Here is a 20162-nt window from a genome sequence, read left to right as displayed (position 1 = left end):
ATATGCACTGGGACATAAATATCAAGTCTATTTAGATAAAAATTGTTATGAACCAAACTAAAGGAGAGACAATAAGCTATGGAACACTTACACACAAGGATCACGGCTCAGCCTTCCTTAACTTCACCCTGTTGGAGCCTTGTGTCAGGACAACAGATTACTTACCTGTTACATATCCCTTCTTTTCCTGCACTGTTTTGCTATGCAGTTCACAAAGCAGCACAGCCACAATCTTCTCATTTCTCTGAAGACAGAGATGGACACAAACCTCACCCTGAGGTCTGACCTTTGTAGGGGTTGCAACTTGTCTGTCAGAATAGGATAAGTGATAGATAACAGCCCATCATAAGGGCAGGAAGAAGAGGAGGAATAAAATATACCTTCCATACTGGAAAGCAAGAGAGATGAAAGACAGAGATAAAGGATTCCCATCAAGAAACAAGGTGAAAGAGATACACATATCTTGGAAGCAGAGACTGCAAAGTTTGTGAAAAACAGGAGAAAAGGAGACCCTGAGTGAGGACAGAAACAGACCAGAAGAAAAACAGAAGCCACATGATGAACCCATTCTAACTTCAAAAAAAGGAAGTATTAGGAATTTGCACTGTTACTGGAGAACCCAAAAAATTCAGATATTTACAAGGTAAGCAAATAATCATTCTTGGTGGTGGATTACAAAATATAGTTTAACTCAACTTCTGAGCAATTTGAAGTTTCTACTCTTCTTCCTTCTAATTCTTACTTTCTTTGCTATCTTTCTCTTCCTATCCCCAGACCAATTACATGTTCCTTTTTTTTTATAAAAGCAAAGATCAGTTTGTAGAAAAAGAATTATCTCCCTTTCGGTGAAATTGCCAAGGCCTTCACAACCCTTACTTTTCTCTCTTTCCCCATTAACTGCCAGTTCCAGTGCACTCCTTTCATCCGTATCAGGTGGCATTACAGATGGTTCTGTTTTAGGGTAATGAAAGTGTAAGCTTTTCTGCTGATTTATAGCTGAATAACACTTATATTGCTTACAATACTACAGTTTTATATGTGACATAGAACTTCTCATGGTTCCTCAGATGCCTCTTAAAAAAGTGGAGTACAGTTTCCATATTGAACAAAAGGGTAATGCTAAATGATATAAGAATGTGGCACAAGAAGTCATGTAAGAGAAAATTCTGGGAATTTCCAAGAAACTGGAAAGCAGAAGAACTGGTAAAGTGATGCCCTAACTCAGCCTTAGAGTGAAATTACAAGTTCCTTCCTTTTGTAGGCGTGCTATGAATTGAATGCATGTCACACTCAGTTGCTCACTTTATCTGGTGCCTTCCAAAATTTCTCTTACTAGGGAGCTCTGACTGCTTTCAACTCTTTCTGTTAAAATAGTTGGAGCCTAAAGTGCAAAATTATTTGGAAATGTTTCCCTTTGTTGAGAAAGGTACTAAAAAGTCATACCTGCAAGAAAAACAAGCTACAAATTGGCAACATCAAGTTTCAGTAATAATCCCTTTCCATTCTCTAACTAATTCCGTCTAATTCTCAGAAGTTTTGCTTGTCTGAGTTTGAGATGCTTCAGATATGGATCATGCAGAAGAAACTCCCAAGCACAGAAGATCCAAAGGTACTAGGCAATGCAGCAAGGCTGTCATACTTGTTTGGACAGATTCAATATTGATTCAGTGTGTACTCTGAGGAGGGCCCAAGAGCAGGCTTTCATCCAAACCTATTGAATCGTGGTTTAATTTCACGTTTAGGCTGAGGTTTGGACATGTTAATATTTTTTTGGGAGTGATTCATCCAAAACTTTAAGTTATCCAGGAAAAAATGTGGGATTAAATTAATCCTAGATGTTAGCATTTAAAAAGGAAAAACCATGTTTAATATGATCTGAATGGCAATAGAAACGTGAAGCCACAGAAAAATGATACATGTATGGAACAATAGCATAAATTACTAAGATCAGCGCATCTTAAATAACAAACCATATTCAGAAACAGTCTCTAGGAGAGGGATCCTATACTGAGCAGAATTGGCTAAGAAAGTAACTCAAATCTAAATCTTGCCAGCACCAGGACAAAGCGGCAGTAAGGGGCGCATCACCAGTCATGTACCAAATTAGCCCCACTAATCCAGCTGGGTACTCCATAACAGCTGCTTTTGGTTGCACATGTAGTACAGGCAGGCGTGGAAACCCAATTCTATTTCACTCCTCTACACCCAACCCCCAATAACCCACAGCAAAAAAAACTGCTGCACTTTCTTGCCAAGACCAAAGACTCTGGGATTTTAATCTGGGAGGGAGGGAGGGAAGAAGGAGAAACAAAGTGAAGCCTGCAGCTGGTTTGGGTCTCGGGTGGGAAAAAAAATTGAGAAGTCATAAACTATTGCATTCTTCAAGAGAAGATGGGCTCCGGAGTTTGGAAAGAAATTTCTGATTGCATTGAAAAGATTAAAATAGTGATAACAAAATAAGTTTCAGAAATGGAAAAGTGTCTGGAAAAGAAGTGTTCATATCTGGATATCTAATCTGCTTTACTTCAGCTGTCTAACCAAATGGTGATTCTGCACTGTGCGTTCCTATTAGAAATATCATATGGAAAGATCAGGTGCCAAAATATTTATTTCCACAGTGAAAGGCACATTAGGTGCTAAAACAATCATCAGTTTTGTTGATGTTTACATTGTGAATATTTAAGCTGTGGTGAAGTCTTAAGCGATCATTTTTATTATGAAAAGAAATGACAGGACATTTGTATTTTGAAAGCATCTGAGTTTATCAGATTATGATTTTTAGCATATTTGTGGTCTTTCCCTAAAGCATATTGTTTGTGTGTGCCTGTGCAGCTCAAGTGTTCCTATCCTGTTAGCCAAGGCGTGTATGGAAGAAAGGACTTTTATTTTCTAACCGGGCCTGTGCTGCTGTATACCGTGGGCCTCTCTCTCACTCTCCAGCAAAGATCCAAAAGTCACAGGACTCCAAGCTGGGAAACTGCACTTCTCCTGACAGATCAATGACAGAAGGAAGTATTGAAATCCACCTTGCAAGAGTTCAAAACCAGCTTGGTTTACCTTCCCACAGAGCTCTCCCCATAAGTTTGCCTGCACACTTACTTCAATTTACTTCAATTTTTGGTGCTTTAAAGATATTTAGAGTTAGGAAAAAAGCCCAAAAGAGCCCTTTTCTGCCCATATAAGAACTTGTGTAAAGCATTCAAGGACTCGGCAAGGCAATGCAGCAGAGGAAAACATGCAATAGAGTTCAAGAAACCCTAAAGCACAAAGTCAACATCATCTTTTCCTTCACATGCTGTCCCTTTAACCAACTGCCTGAAACGAGAGACTGACACTCACCAAACTCAAAATCCCGGTCCCATATGAGACTAAGAAAGTTGCTGTCGTATTGTCATCATGTGTGCACATCTGAGGGAAGGAGGGTCACCCAATACAGGGACCCAACCATCAATACCCCTGTGCAACTTGCTTCAAATCCCACTTCCTCTAAAAATGATATACCACTGTGATATAGGAATTTTTTCAGAAAGTCTGCCAAGCACTGCATGCCGACAATGCACAGGGACAAAGCCCAGCTGCTGCACAGGCTTCTTGCAGAGGAATGCACCTCCATGAACATTTGTGTACACACCCAGCATGTCTTAAAAGCAAAGGGGGAAAAGCCAAAACAAGCCCCTTCTTCCAACCTGTCAAGTCACACATTCAACAGGTGATTCTCTGATTCAATTCCTTCTTTAGACTTCTCTCCACTGGACCCAAATCTTACATATTTCTAAGGTACTGCTGTAATTGCTTTGTTCCCCACTGCAAACACACATCAAGCGAAACTTCCCAACAGACCCCAGAGTGCCCAGTATATCAGGTCTGCCTGATATACTTAGTAACAAAGTAACAAGTAACACCTAGTAAACTAGTATACCTAGCACCTTATACCTAGTAACAAAGAGGCAAGACATAAGCCTCTCCTTCTCTCCTTTGTAATTCAGCCAGTCTTGCATTGTATTCTCCCAAATGATCAACTACTTTCTTCCAACTTAGACTTCTCCTCCACCCATCTATTTAAAGATATCTATATGAAAATATAATTTCCAAGTGTACTATTTGTTTTAACCAAAGTTCCATTTGGCCTGTTTCTTCCTCACTTAGATATCCAATACTTAGAATTCACAGTGGATTTACTACTTACACACAATCCATTTTTCAAAAATATTTCAAAATCAGAGGGTACAAATACAAAGCTGATGAGAATGAATGAATGAATACAGGGGGAGGATTTTCCATAAGGTTGGAAGCTGAAGCAGTTGGACATATTTCAGAAAAGAAGTAAATAAAGGCAGCACACATGAAAACATTATGGAGTGAGGTATGCAACATACGGTCACAACATCTATTTTTCCTTATCTAAATTAAAAAAAAAAAGGCTTATTCAAATTTGTGAGCTCATGGAAAATTCTAAAAATCACTCAACTGAAACACCGTCATGCAGTATACCACTAGACCAAGGAATTATTCAAACAAAATAAGGTAGCTGGATATATACAGGTGGATAGAGAGTTAGTACTGACAACTAATTTCAGAAACTTATTAAATCACATCCCATAAGGTTTAAGACAAATTCTAGAAAAAAAACTTGATGAAACTAAGTTTTCCACAATCCGTCTCAAAGTTCTTACCAAAAACAGTAATCAACTATCCTAAACTGGAAAAAAAAACAATTTTTTTTGATAATTGAGAAAAAAAAAAACAAGGTAGGACAGAAAAAAGTTTTGCTTCAAATCATAATCCTTTTGAGCCTTCCTTTATCTTGTATATCTCTACTAATGAAGGCATTTTTTCCATTGCATGTCATCAAATGGAAAAGACTTCATGAATGGATGACACTTTAAAGAACTTTATAGACTACGAAAGAGTTGAAGAGGAAAAACCAAGCCAAATTCCAGTCGAAGAAATACATCCCTCGGACGTGTGATAAGGTGAACAGTATGGCTGGTGAAGCTGAAGATTTTGGTAGCATGGCTTTTCATATCAGAGTCTTGTTGAAGAGATTATATGAATGGAAAATCCCATTTCTCATGGATCATTTGTTGGAAACTGGCTGAAGAATGTTAATGTTGCAAGGCACACAAGAAAAGAAAATGCAGTAGGGATCAGTTGAGAAAATAAAATATGGAGGAAGAATTAAGCAAAGCACAGTCCTCAGTCCCTGAAATTAAGGAAACTGTACAATAACCTAAGAGAAAGGAAAGATCTAGGCAGAAATTACAACTGAAAATTGAAAATCCCAGAGACATAATTTACCAATTAGTTTAATTGTTTATGAAGACAACTACTTTGCTAATTCAAAAAGAGTTGGTGGGTTGAGAGAAAGAAGGGGTTTTTTTCTGGTTGAAATGAAAGGATTAAAAATACTGCATAAAGATCTGGTATGCAGATTATTTTTTTAATTTGTTGGAAGTTTAAGTGGGTGCAGGAAAGAGTAAAAAAAAAAAACATTTTAAAGACTGGAGAAAATTCTCAGACTATAAAGGTTATATCTGTTTAATTTATTAAACCAGACTATACTGGCATCTTATAAAAAGTATGAAATCCTAAAGGATTTCTTTGAACCAATGCTAAAAGTCATAAATAGTACCTTGCAAGTAAAGCTAGAAAATGCAGATAAAATAAAATAGTATTGTTTTGAATAGTGAAGCTGATTAACCTTGGTAGAAACTAAAATAGAACTGGAAAAGCTTTGATTGTTTCAAATCAGGACTGTTTGGGGAAGATGTGTTTCAAATAAAAACAAGCAGTGGGGATCAATGCCTGTGTGTTGTTTCTATCAGGTGTCTTTTGTCCTGATGAATACAGGCAGTTAGATCAGATCATAATCTCTCCTGGCCCTTAGTCCTCTGCACCTTGTGCTTGTGGTTCTGGTTGCATGTCCCATAAGACTCCAAAACATATTCCATTATGTCGTACTTACATCTAAGACTAATCCACATTTTGTTATACTTTCTCCTCCCTTGCAACTGGCAGATGACATATTAGCATTTTCCACTTTCCACTCAAACATCACTTTACCCTTTGTATGCAGCTCTTTATTGTGTAAATAGCACTACCACATGTTTTACATCTTCTCCCTCTGGAAACAAAGATGTTAGCACACTTACACTATCCTGCACCTATCCTCTGCTTGTACATGGTTCAAACAGAAATTAATAACACTATTAGGAACCTAACCTAGATCCAGCTTTTGACATAACTCTACACAGAAGCATAAGATCAGGAGTGCCTTAAATCATCTTAGCAAACACTCAGCACTAAGGCAAAACTAAGTATGCATAAATTGTTCTGTTTAAACCGCTGTTAAGACTTATGAAGAGAAAGGACCTTAGAGCCTGCCAGGTAACCTAGTAAAGAACAGAATTAAATTACTATTGATCGCTAACTGGTGTAAATGAACACTAAATCAGTAGGCCAAGAAAATCACCTAATGACATGAAAAGGTCTGATACAGCAAGGATCAAGAAGCCTGCCATCCCAATAGATTCAGTCCCAGAAGACAACAGCAGCATAAGCTTTTGCTGTAACTCTTGGTAGTAACACTTTTGTGATGTGTTCCCCCACTAAGCAAACAATGAGGATGATGAGCAAGATGAGCAATAAACATCTCACCTGCAAGTCCATCAGCATCTTTCAGAGCTGATATGCACGCAAGCTAGGACTGAATTTCAAGCACTGTGCATTAAAATATGCTATTCACAGAGAGTGACCTCAGCATTTCCATTCCCCAGTTTTGCACCTTAATTTCCTCTGTAAAACAGCCAGGCTCTAATATTGTTTAATAGGGTGTGTCATGTCAGTAAGGCCAGCTATTCTTATCCATTTATTAGACTTAAGGGGGAAGATCATGCTATTCAAAGAACAGCTATACTGCAAGAGTTACTTTTGCACCTCAGAGAGATAGTTTCACCCAGATCCGTATTATCTTGTTGCATAGTGCCTCTTTTCCTCACTCTAAGTCACCCTGTCAGCCAACACATCGTCTGCACACGATGTTTTCAACTGCTTTAATTTGTGCCCCCACAATGAATTAGAAATGCAAATCTGAATGCTCTTGTTCCTAATTATCCTGTCAGCATCAGCAGCCAAAGAATTATGGATTTAGGTGCTCAGATTTATACCACACTTGAACACAGCACAATTGAATGAATTGAATGAAACACCTTAGGAGAGCAGCAAGTACCAAGCTATGGAAACTACAACCAGAACCACAGATCGACAGAAGGCAGCAGAACAGCAGCCTCTGACATGTGCCAATAAGGATATACAAGTGTCCTTCATAGGATTTACAATGTATATATTAAGAAGTTAGAATGATTTAATAAATTGCTGCACTGACAACCTTGAAGCTAACTGCATGTGTCTTGACATCATATATGGTGTGGCAGGATACTACCACAGAGAGGTGCATTCCAGACAACTCATGCCCGTGTTTTGAATAAGATATTATTTATTTTTACTTTTGTTTTGTATTCTTACTGGGGAATAAATAACAAAATAAAACATGTCACATTTTATTTATTCTTTTTTGGCCTTTCCAGCCAAGCTGTTCTCAGTCTGCAAACACTTAACATTTTCAGCATCAGTGCTTTACCACAGAAGACATCTGAGGGTTATCCTCTTCCCTTAACTCTAATAAATTATATAACTCAAAGGTTGATCAAAGCACTCTCTCAACTCAAGCAAAGTAATGAAAGAAAAGTTTAAATTAGAATCATTTAAATATCCTCAGCATTGAAAATGTGGGTAGGCATAGCAGAGAGAGAAGGGAGTTGGGGTTTGTTGCTGATTTTTTTTTTTTTAATTTTTAAACAGACATAATCAAATCTCTTTTAAAGTTGCAATTAATTCCTAGCTGGGAGAGGGCAAAACACATATGGAATTCAATTCCTCTTTGAAAATCATGTGTTTGCATTCCTCCTATATGATGATTTTTACCACACCAGAAACTTCCTAATTAATTGCAACCTACTTCACTATACTGAAACAGATGTAAATAAGATTTTTTTCTGGTCGGTATAACCAGCCTCACTACACATGTACATAAAGGAGAGCATTACTGGCTTTGTGCACCTACAGACTAAATTGCATTTCACCACAGGCTGGGGATGAATGGATCAAGAGCAGTCCTGCCAACTTAGAGGTTCTGATGGAGGAGAGGCTGGACAGGGCCCAGCAATGTAAACTTGCGGCTCAGAAAGCCAAATCTGTCCAACAGGTCAAGGGACGTAATCCTGCCCTTCTGCTCCACTCTGGTGAGACCCCACCTGCAGGGCTGCATCCAACTCTGGAGTACCCAGCACAGAAAGGACATGGACCTGTTGGAGCAAGTCCAGAGGAGGCCACCAAGAGGAATGGAGCATCTCTCCTATGAAGGAAGACTGAGGGCATGGGGTTTGTTAAGCCTGGAAAAGAAAGTCTTTGTGGTGACCTAATTGTGGCCTTCCAGTACCTGCAGGGAGTCTACCAGAAAGATTTTACAAGGCAGTGTGGTGACAGGACAAGGGGGAATGGATTCAAACTGAGAATTCAGATTAGAGGAAGAAATTCTTAACCATGAGGGTAGTGAGGCACTGGAACAGGTTTCCCAGGGAAGTTGTGAATGCCATCGCTGTAAGTGTTCAATAGCATGTTGGATGGAGCTCTGAGCAACATGGTCTAGCAGAAGGTGTCCCTGTCCATAACAGAGGGGCTGGAACTAGATGATTTTAAGGTACCTTCTAACACAAACCATTCTGTGATTCTATGATCTCCTGCAAAATATCAAGAGCTGGTTTTTCTCACTGAATAAAGCAGCAAAGTAAATTTCCATAACATTTCATTCATTCCTACTCTCACTCTGTTCTAAGGAAAGTCAATGCTTAGGCAGAGCTCTTTAAACAGCCAACCTGAAGCAATTCTGACTTGTAACAGAAAGTGGATCTAAGGGATGAAACATAAAACGTGACTTGAAAAAGTCCCCCCTCAACATATTTTGCTTCAGAGTCAGGGGGATATTTTCAGAACCTGAGCATTTGGAAAAATCTGCCAAGTGACTGAGCTTGGTTTTAAGTGCAAAAAGGCTGGCAGAATCACAGGAGAGCTTAAATTATTGGAGAACTTAAAAGTGAGAAAAAGCTAAAGCAGTAAAACCCAATGAAAACAAAATATTGGAGAATGAAACATGCCCAGGAGAGGCAAACATGGCCTAATGCCAATCAACATCAGCTTGAAAGATGGTACTTATTAAGGAGAGAGCTTCATACTCAAGAGGCTGTTTTGGAGTAAGCCATGGAATCAGGAAGAAGGTAGCTCAGATGATGGGTATTACCAGTGGAATACTCACAATAGGCGTGCTAACAAAGAATCCTGAAAATATTAAAAGACTAAAGAGGAATATGCTCTAGTCTCTCAGTCCAGCTCTATTGTGGCATCTGATTTTTTATTTAGAAATCAGCAGCTGTAAACTAATCAGTTGTCCCAACAGGACTTTCTTTGGGGTTGAAGGCTGAAGGTCTCCATAACAAAGATGAGCTGGTGTTGTAAATCTAAGAAGCACTACTTCACTGGGGTAGTACCCTTAGCTTAAACAATATCATAAAAAGTAAACTACGCTTGCAATATCATAGACATTTTTACAAAGCAACCCCAAAAGGAAAGAAACCTCCTGCTACACAGCCTACAGCACCTCTGAAAGGATCATTATTATCATTAGGAAAATTCAGTCAATATGACTTGTATGAATACCCAATTTTTGATCAGTTCAGCACTGGATAAGTATTTGGGAAATTTACACTCAACTTTTGTTTATAGCAGAGACTTCCCAGGACCTTGCAAACATCACATTTTTTGGACATCTTTGATTGCTCATAGGAAAATATGGGAAATAATTCTTCCCCACTCTGCTAAATCTATACCAATTGTAAATTCACACTGCAGCTGCACAAGTCACTGACACAGCATTTCATGTTTGGTTGTTTCAGGCTCCGTGGTAAACATTAAAACTTGTTTTAACATTCATTGTTTAAAAAATTTCTAGCCTTTTGAACCTTCATTATATGTCTGTCCTACAGTGGCTCAATAGTTTGCAGGGGAATGTTTCTCCATGGGTTTTGCATGGGCAGGACTGCAAACCAAGAGAAGAGACCTTCTCTCATAACATCAAAACCACATCACCAGACAAGCTTTTTCTACTTCTCTCCCCAAAACTATTTTTGTTTTATCATACGCAAGGGATGCACGAGAACACAAAGAAAGACTAACTAAAACTCCTTTTGATAATAAAACTATTAAATGGTGGGAATTTTTTTTTTTCAGTTGAATATCTTGCCTTGGCCTTTTCCCAGTCCTTGCCTCATTGATTATCTTCAAGACTCTTTAGGGCTCCCACAGTACCTTAGAATTCTTACTAAATATTTCTCCTTCTCACAATGCAATCCACTCTCACTTTCAACTGCCAGCACATCTCATTCCTCATCCTCTGTGTCAGGGGCTGTATAAGCAATGACAGCAATGTCTTCAAAAAAAAAAAAACCAACAAAAAACCCCCCACACCATATTTAAGAATATCCAACTGTTTCACATCTGTACTCAGCCAGATTGAAAATGTGTTCTGAGTAAGCGATGGAAACAGGTCAGTGTAAATACTTGGCAACAACAACAGACATGGCAGTGTCCCACATTTTATTTCAAAAGCTAGCACATAGCCTCTGTAATGGAGAAAACAACAAAATCATCACCAAGGGCAAGATGATTTGCTCCAGATAGACATCAAGTAAGCCTGTTTTAATGTTCAGCCTTAGAAACCTTTCATTATCCCCAGAGGTAGGATGCATCATTTATTTGATTATCAAAAGGTCAAATATACTTTAATTTCCTTAAGTGACATTAAAACTAATGTCCGTTCATTAACATTTTGAGCTGCTGTTGCTGAAGTCAAGCATTTTAACAGCATAACTGTGCTCCTCTCTTCCCCACCCCATTTCTCCTAGGATGCTCCCAAAAAATTACAGCAAGAAAAGTTATCTTTGTGATTAACTTGTACTTGGAAGGAACCTAACTTATTTTTCACACATAAATAAAATTACACTTAAACTATTTTTCACACATAAACCCCATTTAGCTTGTTTAAGCATTCAGGACAGAGAGGAAAAACCAGAGACATTTTGCTTTTGGAATCAGCCTTAACAATGTATCACTTCATGGGAGTAGGGGGATATGGTTTCAATTCTAACCTGGATCAGACTCTAAATATTCTGACATGTATCAAGCAGAATTGCCAAAATATATTCTTCCCTTTCAAAACATTCCATTGGCTCTAGCCTCATTAGGTGGTTTAAATGCTATTTCTTTTTTAAAAATGAAAAATACAATGTTAAAAAGTTACACTGAAATAAAAAATTTATGTGGAACCATGGTACTTCATTTATTCTACTTTTGCACTCTTTGGAGTACCATAGTGTTAGCTATCAGATTAAATTTAGGCATTGCTCAAATGAATAGCCTAGGTCCATTTCTACCCATTATTCTGGAACGACTAAAAACCATTGTTTCTCTCTTATGTGACACATTAAGCATCTTGCTATAAGCACAACTATGAGAAACACTTCAAGAACCACATCTGGCACTGCTTCAGAGTAGGATTGGACCAGGTGACTTTCAGAGATCCTTTTCAACCTAGATTACTCTACAACATCCTTAAATGTTTTTTTCCACTTATTTTTCAAATTAATTTCTCAAGCAATTTCTTGGTTGCCCTAACAAGTAGATTAGATTCTATCACACAGAGTTTCTGCTGGCCACAGAAGTTGCTCATTCAGTGTTTAGCATCACTATGGTATATCACTGTCCCATCTTACCTTTCCATTTGGTTACTGAAGAAAGGCATATCATGTCTATAATTCCTTTAAACAAAGCTGTTAGAGTGTTCTGGGGTAATAATACAACATTAAGTGTCATCATAACCACACCTTCATCCACTCTCCTATAATAATTTTTTATATTTACTAATTTCATGTTTGCCTTTTTTGCAGACCTAAAAAGGAAAAACGTCCTTAAGGTCAATACCACCATGAATCCACCACATTGTTAATCTCCTACATGTCTCTCCCACATGAAGGCACAATCAGCAGAGTCCTGTACTCAATATCTGGTTATTCCACAATCTCACTATTAAATCCTAGATTCACCTGTGTTTGCAATTTACCTCAATTAGAGCAGCTATACCACACTGAAGTGATTTAGACTGAAAGATGTAGCTAAAAGAGCACAGGTTAATTGAAACAATAAAAAAATCAAAAACAAAATAAAAAAAAAAACTTATCAGTGGCAGATTAACCTACTCACACATCTGCAGATAAATTGTTCATATAACTATATGCCACTCATGCCCCAATTGTAACTCTTCTTACATGATGCTCTGAAGAAGCCACCACACCTCACAGTCTGGAATTTTTTTTCTTTTAAGAAAATCAGGGTAAGTAATTTACTAATCAGCTTTTACTCTGGAATCCTAGAAGACTTTGTATAAAATGTTATGTACATGATATTAGTAAATAGCCAAAAAACCACTAAGCAGCAAAGTGACAAAATAGCATATCTACTTCAAAACAAGCTTTGCATTCATTATAATGATAATGATATTCAGAAAACTATGTTCAGAAATATATGGAGGCACTTGTAGAACATTCACCCAAACATCAGCTGAACAGTGAGAGCATGAGCTGAACTTGACAAATTATTAGAAATTTACTAGGAAACAAACAGAAGACTGTGGTATCTGCTCAAGGTACAGTTGCTGAGAAAGCAGGCAGGGTATGTTTAATATTTATGCTGTTACTTATGATTCTGCCTATCTGCAGCTCGATAGGCTCAGAAACATCACGAAGTCCCAAATGTAGCTTTCATCTGGGCTACAATGCCCATCCTTAAGTCCCTGAAGAGTTCAATTATTAGCAGAATAAAATACGTCTCTCACTTATTTTAGCCAAGCCATATTGCAAATTGTAATGATGTCCTTGATAAGCAGCAGAAGTTGTTTCCTTCTTTTCCTTACAGCCCAGCACCATCTAACTAATTCACAGTTACATAATATTTGGTCACAACAGAAGTCACAGAGCTATGTTGAAAGATAAATGCAAAGGTAGTAAATGAACAGATTGAAAGCTGTGACAAAAAAAGCCATCAAAATTTCATCCTTTTCATAACAACACAGGTTTAAAAATAAGAAAATAAGATACAAAGAAAATTCTTAGCTTTATTATACTTTAAATGGCTACTACATGAGCTTAAAAAAAACCCCAGTAGAGTAGTATAGGCTGGCAGAACCAATTCATCTAGTTAAATGACACCAAGATATGCCATTCATACAACTAATGAGGATTAGCATGCTGATGATATTCTAAAGATAGCATTGTTAAATAAGCCAAATATATCCCAGGAATCAAGCCTAATATATAATGCCAATCTATGTCCATCAATTAGGATGACACAGAGTGCTAAAAATATACAAATCTGTAACAACCATTGGTCCTCTGAACTCAGTCCAGCCCTCTAAACCTACGGGCTATGGACACAGGCTGATAAAGGGGGCCTCTAAAGTCCAATAATGTTTGTAGAGAGCAGTGCTTGGTTAGCACAATCTGCCTGGAGCACAATATTCTTTCATTATCTGCATCTCTAAGGCATCTTGATCTACTAAACAGCTGTACTTTTTAAGTGTGTTACTAGTTTTTCAAAAGCAATGATTTTACTTAACTTAGAATTTATAATGGCAAAAAAAAATTAAACATATCAACCCTCTAAATCAGCTTTTCACAAGAAAAAATTCTGGGAAACTAGATTAACAAGCCTCTCATGAGAAGCCATTTGCAACAGGACATTTCCTACAAGGAAACACATCCTGAGCTGCAACAAACAGTGCAAGTTCAGCAACCTTGAACTGCACGTGACCAAAATTGTCTATAAGGGATGCAACCCGATGAGCTCCCCATCAAAGACGTAGGAGACAGAGTCAAAGGAAGTTATGGGAGAGGAAAATCAAGCAAAACAACTCAGAAAAAAAACACTCCACATATACATACTAGTTCATTACTTCCTAAAATATTTTGTTTTCAGTCATTATACATGCAGTAGTGGGCAGGGGGAGGACAGGAAATGAATGCAACACACAATTAGTGTTTATAGAAGTCTGACTGACTTAGTTTGTTGGTAATGAGAGTACCATGGAGAGCCAATAGTAAAGATGGAAGCATGCTGTTAAACTCCCATGTAGCTATTACCAGTATTGTTCTTCCTTCCAAAATCCAGCAAAGTGACCAATTCTAGTGAGAACAACATAAAAGAGACATAAGCCAAGAGCCATGGCTGAGTAGGAATACCTGGTGTGTTTCTACTGCTGGCATGGGAAGAATTTCCTTCTGGTTTCCATGAACCACAATGCTGCAGCAACCTTGACAACAGCTCATAAGGGACTGCACATCAGTCTTTTCCAGATCCTTTTACACCCTTGCAAGGTTTGAGTGGAGATATCAAGTGTATCTATAGCATATCCATTCTGTCTGACAGGCTGCAAAAACTTTGTTCTGTCATCCTTGTCTGTAGAATAGAAGCCTCTAACAACCGTGCTCTCAAGAAATAAGCAAAAGGCTAAACATTCAGACATATATGGTTTTTTCTTCTTTTCTACCCTCATAAGCAAATACAGCGCCAAAGAAATTGCTCCTCAAAAAATAATGTGTTTCAAAGAAAACTTACGAGAGTTTTAGCTAAACAATTTCTCTACCATCTCTAGCTGGTTATACATGCATTTTTATCACTTTGGGATCAGATAATACGGTATCTATCACTGAAAAAGCAGCATTGTGATCCTCCTTCCTAAGAAAATGAAGAACATAGCTGTGCATAAACCTACCAAGATTTAGGGTGAGTTACATTTTTAAATACATGTTTTGGACACCTGTTGAGTATTTTGCTCCTCTTCTGCTTTTTGTGAGCTTTTTTCCTAATTTTTAGACTGTTTCTCTAACATATCATTGGTTAAGATTTAAGTTTACCTGGGGCCCGCAAATATACCATGTCTTACAATCTCTTGTTATAAAGACTACAAAAGAGAAGTAAAAACCTGACCTTTGTGGCTTTAGCCATCTGTGGAGCCAGCACTAATCTTTTATCCAAGCCACTTATAAGCATACTGATACAAACATGAGAAACTAAGAGCAGCTAGACCAAATCAAATAAAGGACTAACAAGGGTAATCGGGAGGTGCAAGACCAAGTAAAAAAAGATGTAATTAAAAAAAATTTTGAAGAGAGCAACCTTTACCCCACATATCCCAGTGCCTTAAATGTTTTCAGAAGTACACAACATTTTTCATTCTAGCCACTGCATCCAATATTTACCCAAGTTTCTAACCTTTATTGATGCATCAAATCTCACTCAAGGCATCCCTTGCATAATCCCATGACACAGAACTCCACAATTAAGTCACATGCTGCCTTGCAGGACTGGTCCTTCCTGTTACCATTTCAGCCTGTTACCCCATAATTCTACATTTATCTGCTGTGAAAATTTCATGGTCAAAACCAAAAGTTTTAATGTTAAAGTACATTTTTGGAAAAAAAAGTGATTGCAAACACAAGGTATAGACTTGCCTTAACACAGTTGTACTCCAAAGTCATTGAGATGCTTTTAAAAAGTTATATTTACATGTACAGAGCATAACTAAGAAGAGTTCTGGAAAATCCATAGATCCAAGTGCCTCATGAAGTGAAGTGACAGACAGTAGATGCCATAACTGAAACAGTCCTGTACATCCAATTAGTAAAACTATTTGCTATGACAAGTACATATTCCACACATTCAAATTATGCTGTCATGCATATTTCCTTGCACACAAGTCAAAAAGGAAATCTTGACCACCTGATTTCACTGTAATCCAAAAGCAGCATTTCTAAAGAGAACATTACCCCAACACCCTCTCAAAAAAAAAAAAAAATCTGCTACATTTATAGTCTGTAAGAGCTCCAAGAACAAGGTACGTTACTCCATGTGTGTTCTATAAATACTCTGATATTCAAAAAGCAAGAAGCAAGCAGACACCTCACAGTGTCACCTGCAGTTTGACATTTCTTTGGAAAGAAGTCTTTGCATCTGCTTTGTCCTGCAGGAAGTTGTTTGGTTTTTTATTTGTCGTACACAAGTATTTAAATACATATCAATGCAACTCTGTAGCAGGGATCATGTTTGATATTTAAAAATGGAAGTCTAAAAATAAACTGAGATGATATAACTACAGGTTCTGGAGGCAAGTACATGATTAAATAACTTCTCATCTGAGAGTTTTCTTCCTGATAGGAAAGAATGAGACTGCATACATTTTCATTTCAGTTAATTCCTTAGATCCTGCTCACTTTTTCTTATATAAGATATAAATGGTGTAGCTACCCCACTTGCTAATTTCAGGTTTGCTCACTAATGCTCAGTGGAAAGATCTTCTGTGGAGAACACTTAATGCTTCTATATCTGTATGTGGTGAGTCGTGGGACCAGAACCCCCATAGGAATCAAGATTCTATTTGGAAAGCCAGAATATCCATTGCCTCAAGCCAGCTGGAAAATGAGTGAGAAAAAATTGGTAATACTTTCAGAAGTAGAATTTTTAATTCTTAGAAATGTTTTTTGAAATTAACAATGAGTTACAAGGTTCGATTTTTAGTGTTTGAAAATTGAGCAGGCTACATTAAGAGAAAGACTTCAGTTTGGAAGAATTCAGTAATTTTCTGAAATGTGCAGGTCTGAGAAGTCACACGACAGAAAAAAATTTAAGAGGTGCTAGAGATGTTGTGAGAAAACGCCAAAAACAAGAAAAGCCTCAGCTTCTCTTGGATACAACTTAATGTCTAGTAAACAAGCATAGGGAAATCTCCAATACTGATTGCAAAGGTAAGGATGCCATTTTGCAGCTATTAAGAGACAGAGTAGGCACACAGTTCTGTAAGACCATTTAATTATGTAGATACATACTACTTTAATACTTTATATAGGGAAAATAGTGAAGATTTGAGGCTATACCATAAGGCTCATGACATGACACATTAGAGAAGATATGGTCAAAACACAGAAATAAAGTGCTTTCTGAACATTTGCTGCAAATGTGTATCAGATTTAAAACCAGCAATCCATTTCTGCTCCTTCGTGGTGTATAGCTTTGCTGTGGACTGCTGAGTAGCTGTCATGCTATGCAGCCTGGCTGCTTTCCAGTCCTGGGTGAAGCAATCCCCATAGTATTTGCACGAAAGAAATGATGGGTTCCTTTGATGTGAATTATCTTGAGTGAATAAAAGGTGGGTTTGGGTTTTTCTGGCCTTCTTTTCAAGTAAAAACCTGTGCCAGGTGTCCCAGAAAGTCATGTCAAAGGATTCTCTCTGAAGCACCATGTAGAAAATATCCATTCCTCACATTTTATAAGTAGCCTTCACAGAAGGGATTGCCCTCAGCTTTTTCAATAGCTGTTTTTTTTCATGTATTCAGGAATTGTCATCTGCAGGTATGCTGTGAAAAACACAATTCCTTTGATAGAACACAAGTGGTTTTTATCTAAATGCATTTGTTGGTTTAACTTTACAGCTTTATACAGTTTCTGCAAATAATTTCAGATAATTCGTTAAATGTTATTTCATATGAAAGTCATTACTACTAAAATCTACAGTATCCCACCAGCAAGAAAAAAAAAAAAAAAGAAATGGGCAAAGTTGCAAGCACAGCTCTTCTATTGTTTCTGACTCAAGCAGGGTAGCAAATGCTGGAGACTGTTGGCATTTTGAACTGTCTGGAGACTCCTGCAGATTTCTAGAATTACATGCTATGGCTCTTGGTGTTCCACAGATACCACAGCTGATTTACTAAAAAAAAAAATTAAAAATGCATTTCTCAATAAGATGTGTATGCTCCATGCCTTACTGAAAACAGGAAATCCATACACTCATGGCTGCATAGTCAAGCATGCAGAGCCACACAGTCACAGTGAGTTTAGATCAGATATAAATTTTCACCCTAAACAACATATCAGAGAGAGTGTGATGCATGATAAGTTCCAAATATTCTCTGGTCTTCTCAAGTCCATCTCTACTCTGAAGTTTACTTGTCTGCAACAAAAGTCCAATAGCATTAGCAGCTTATAGAAGGAGAGGAATAGTATGTCTACAAGGAAAAGCAAGTCTACATTAAAACAGAATTCAAACCAATAATCTAGGAAATCATTAACCTGACTGGGAAGAATTCCCACCCTGTCAGTATATGTCATATATTAATTTACTCCTGGCTGTAATGTGATGCTGGCAAACCCATACAGAAGTTTTTGAAAACCGAGGACCTTGAATGAATTACATGTAGAAATGGTTTGGTAATAAATCAGAAAATCAGTAAAGATTCTTAGCACCTGCACAAGGCCTTGGCCTTCATCACTGAGGTGGGAGGTAATGACAGCCTCATCCCTCTTTCATGCTGCCCAATAATTATACCAGCCTGTTTGTATCCTGACATCATTAGAATCACTTTGGGACTTCAAGACTTGCTCCATAACAAGTTTTAGTGTGCTTTTGTCCTCCTCAACCTTGGTCTTCTTTTCACTAGCTTGTTTTCTGCCCTCCTGCTTTTTTGTCCCACCTCCATCTGTATCCAAGCTGCGTCAAGATGTGCACCACAACACCTGCCCAAGTGGAAGGAATACCAACAGCAGAAGCTTGTTGAAAGCTTGCTCTGCTTCTGTGCAGAAATCAAGCAGTCACAAATAATGCAGCCTTTAGGGAAGGCCTGGATTGTGGTCATTATACCCAAGGTACTCTTCTAATTATTTTGCAGTGAGGCTGAAAAATAACCAGTGCAACTATGATGTTATTCTGGCAGCAACTAGAAATCAAGCATGAACCCAAAATATTAGAAAAAATCCAGAAAAGGTGTTTCTCCCAGTTTCGGAGCATGTGATTATTTTATAAGATAAGAAAAATACATTAGTTCCTGAGGTTTTCCCAGAAGTTCAGATCCAAACCCAGAAAAATATTTTGTCTAAGAACAAAGCATTATTTCACAGAATCACAGAATAATGAGGTTGTAACAGATCTCTAAGATCATCAAGTCCAACCTATGCCCTAACACCTGTACTAGACTATAGCACCAAGTGCCATGTCCAGTCTTTTTTTAAACACATCCAGAGATGGTGATTTGAGTAAAATTAGTCTTCTGGTAGATGCGTTAATTTCTTAAGACACAAAAATAAAACATTTGAACATAGATCTAATATTTGATATCTTACAGTGATTGGAAAAATACAGGATGGAAAGCAGATTGAATACTTTTTTTATAGTCTATAATTGTAAATGTTACAAATACTAAAGCTTTATATAAGCATGAAAATTCCCATCAAAGATAATAAGCTTTTCTTTAGGGCAACCACCACAGCTGAGGAAACTTTATCTCTCAGCTCTGTGACCAACACAAATATCCATCTCTTCAACAGGATCTACAGAGAAAACAGCACTGGTTATTCAGGCACTGTAACAATTTTGGACTCATCAGGCTTTAACAAGCTAATTTTAGTACAGGTTAAATCAACTGAGTTACTTTTAACTGCTAGAAAATTATGAATGGGATGCCCAAGCAGAGCTTGCCTCAACTAATCTTCTTCTCAAACAACTTCAAATTTAACCAGGATACACTTTTGTTTAAACAAGACACAGAGATATTTCTGGGATAGCTTAAGCATTCTCCATTATTTAACCTTTATGTTTTCAAATGCTGTAGTATAAAGAGTCTTCTTAAAATACACTGGGGCTGTTAAGTTCTTGTAAAGTGTTCACAGTATCTTTGTTCTTCCTTACTCCAAATAGACAAGGCAGAAAGTCATTGGGAAGTTTTCTGGGAGGTTGTCTTTGATTTTTTCCCAACATTTTAAATATATATTTACATAGCCTTACACTAGTACTCTGAGTCAGTTTTCTACAGTATTGTTGCTAATACTCAGGCACAAATGAACTTCCAGTATAGAAAAAATGACTACATACAAGTGCATTTTTGAAGCAAGCAAATAGAGGGGAAAAAAAAAAACGGTTTTCCTCACTTACTCCTTCACATTGTTTACCTACA

Source organism: Vidua macroura, chromosome 4, assembly GCF_024509145.1.
Source record: "Vidua macroura isolate BioBank_ID:100142 chromosome 4, ASM2450914v1, whole genome shotgun sequence".
NCBI classification, from domain to species: domain Eukaryota; kingdom Metazoa; phylum Chordata; class Aves; order Passeriformes; family Viduidae; genus Vidua; species Vidua macroura.
This window is presented reverse-complemented; position numbering follows the sequence as displayed.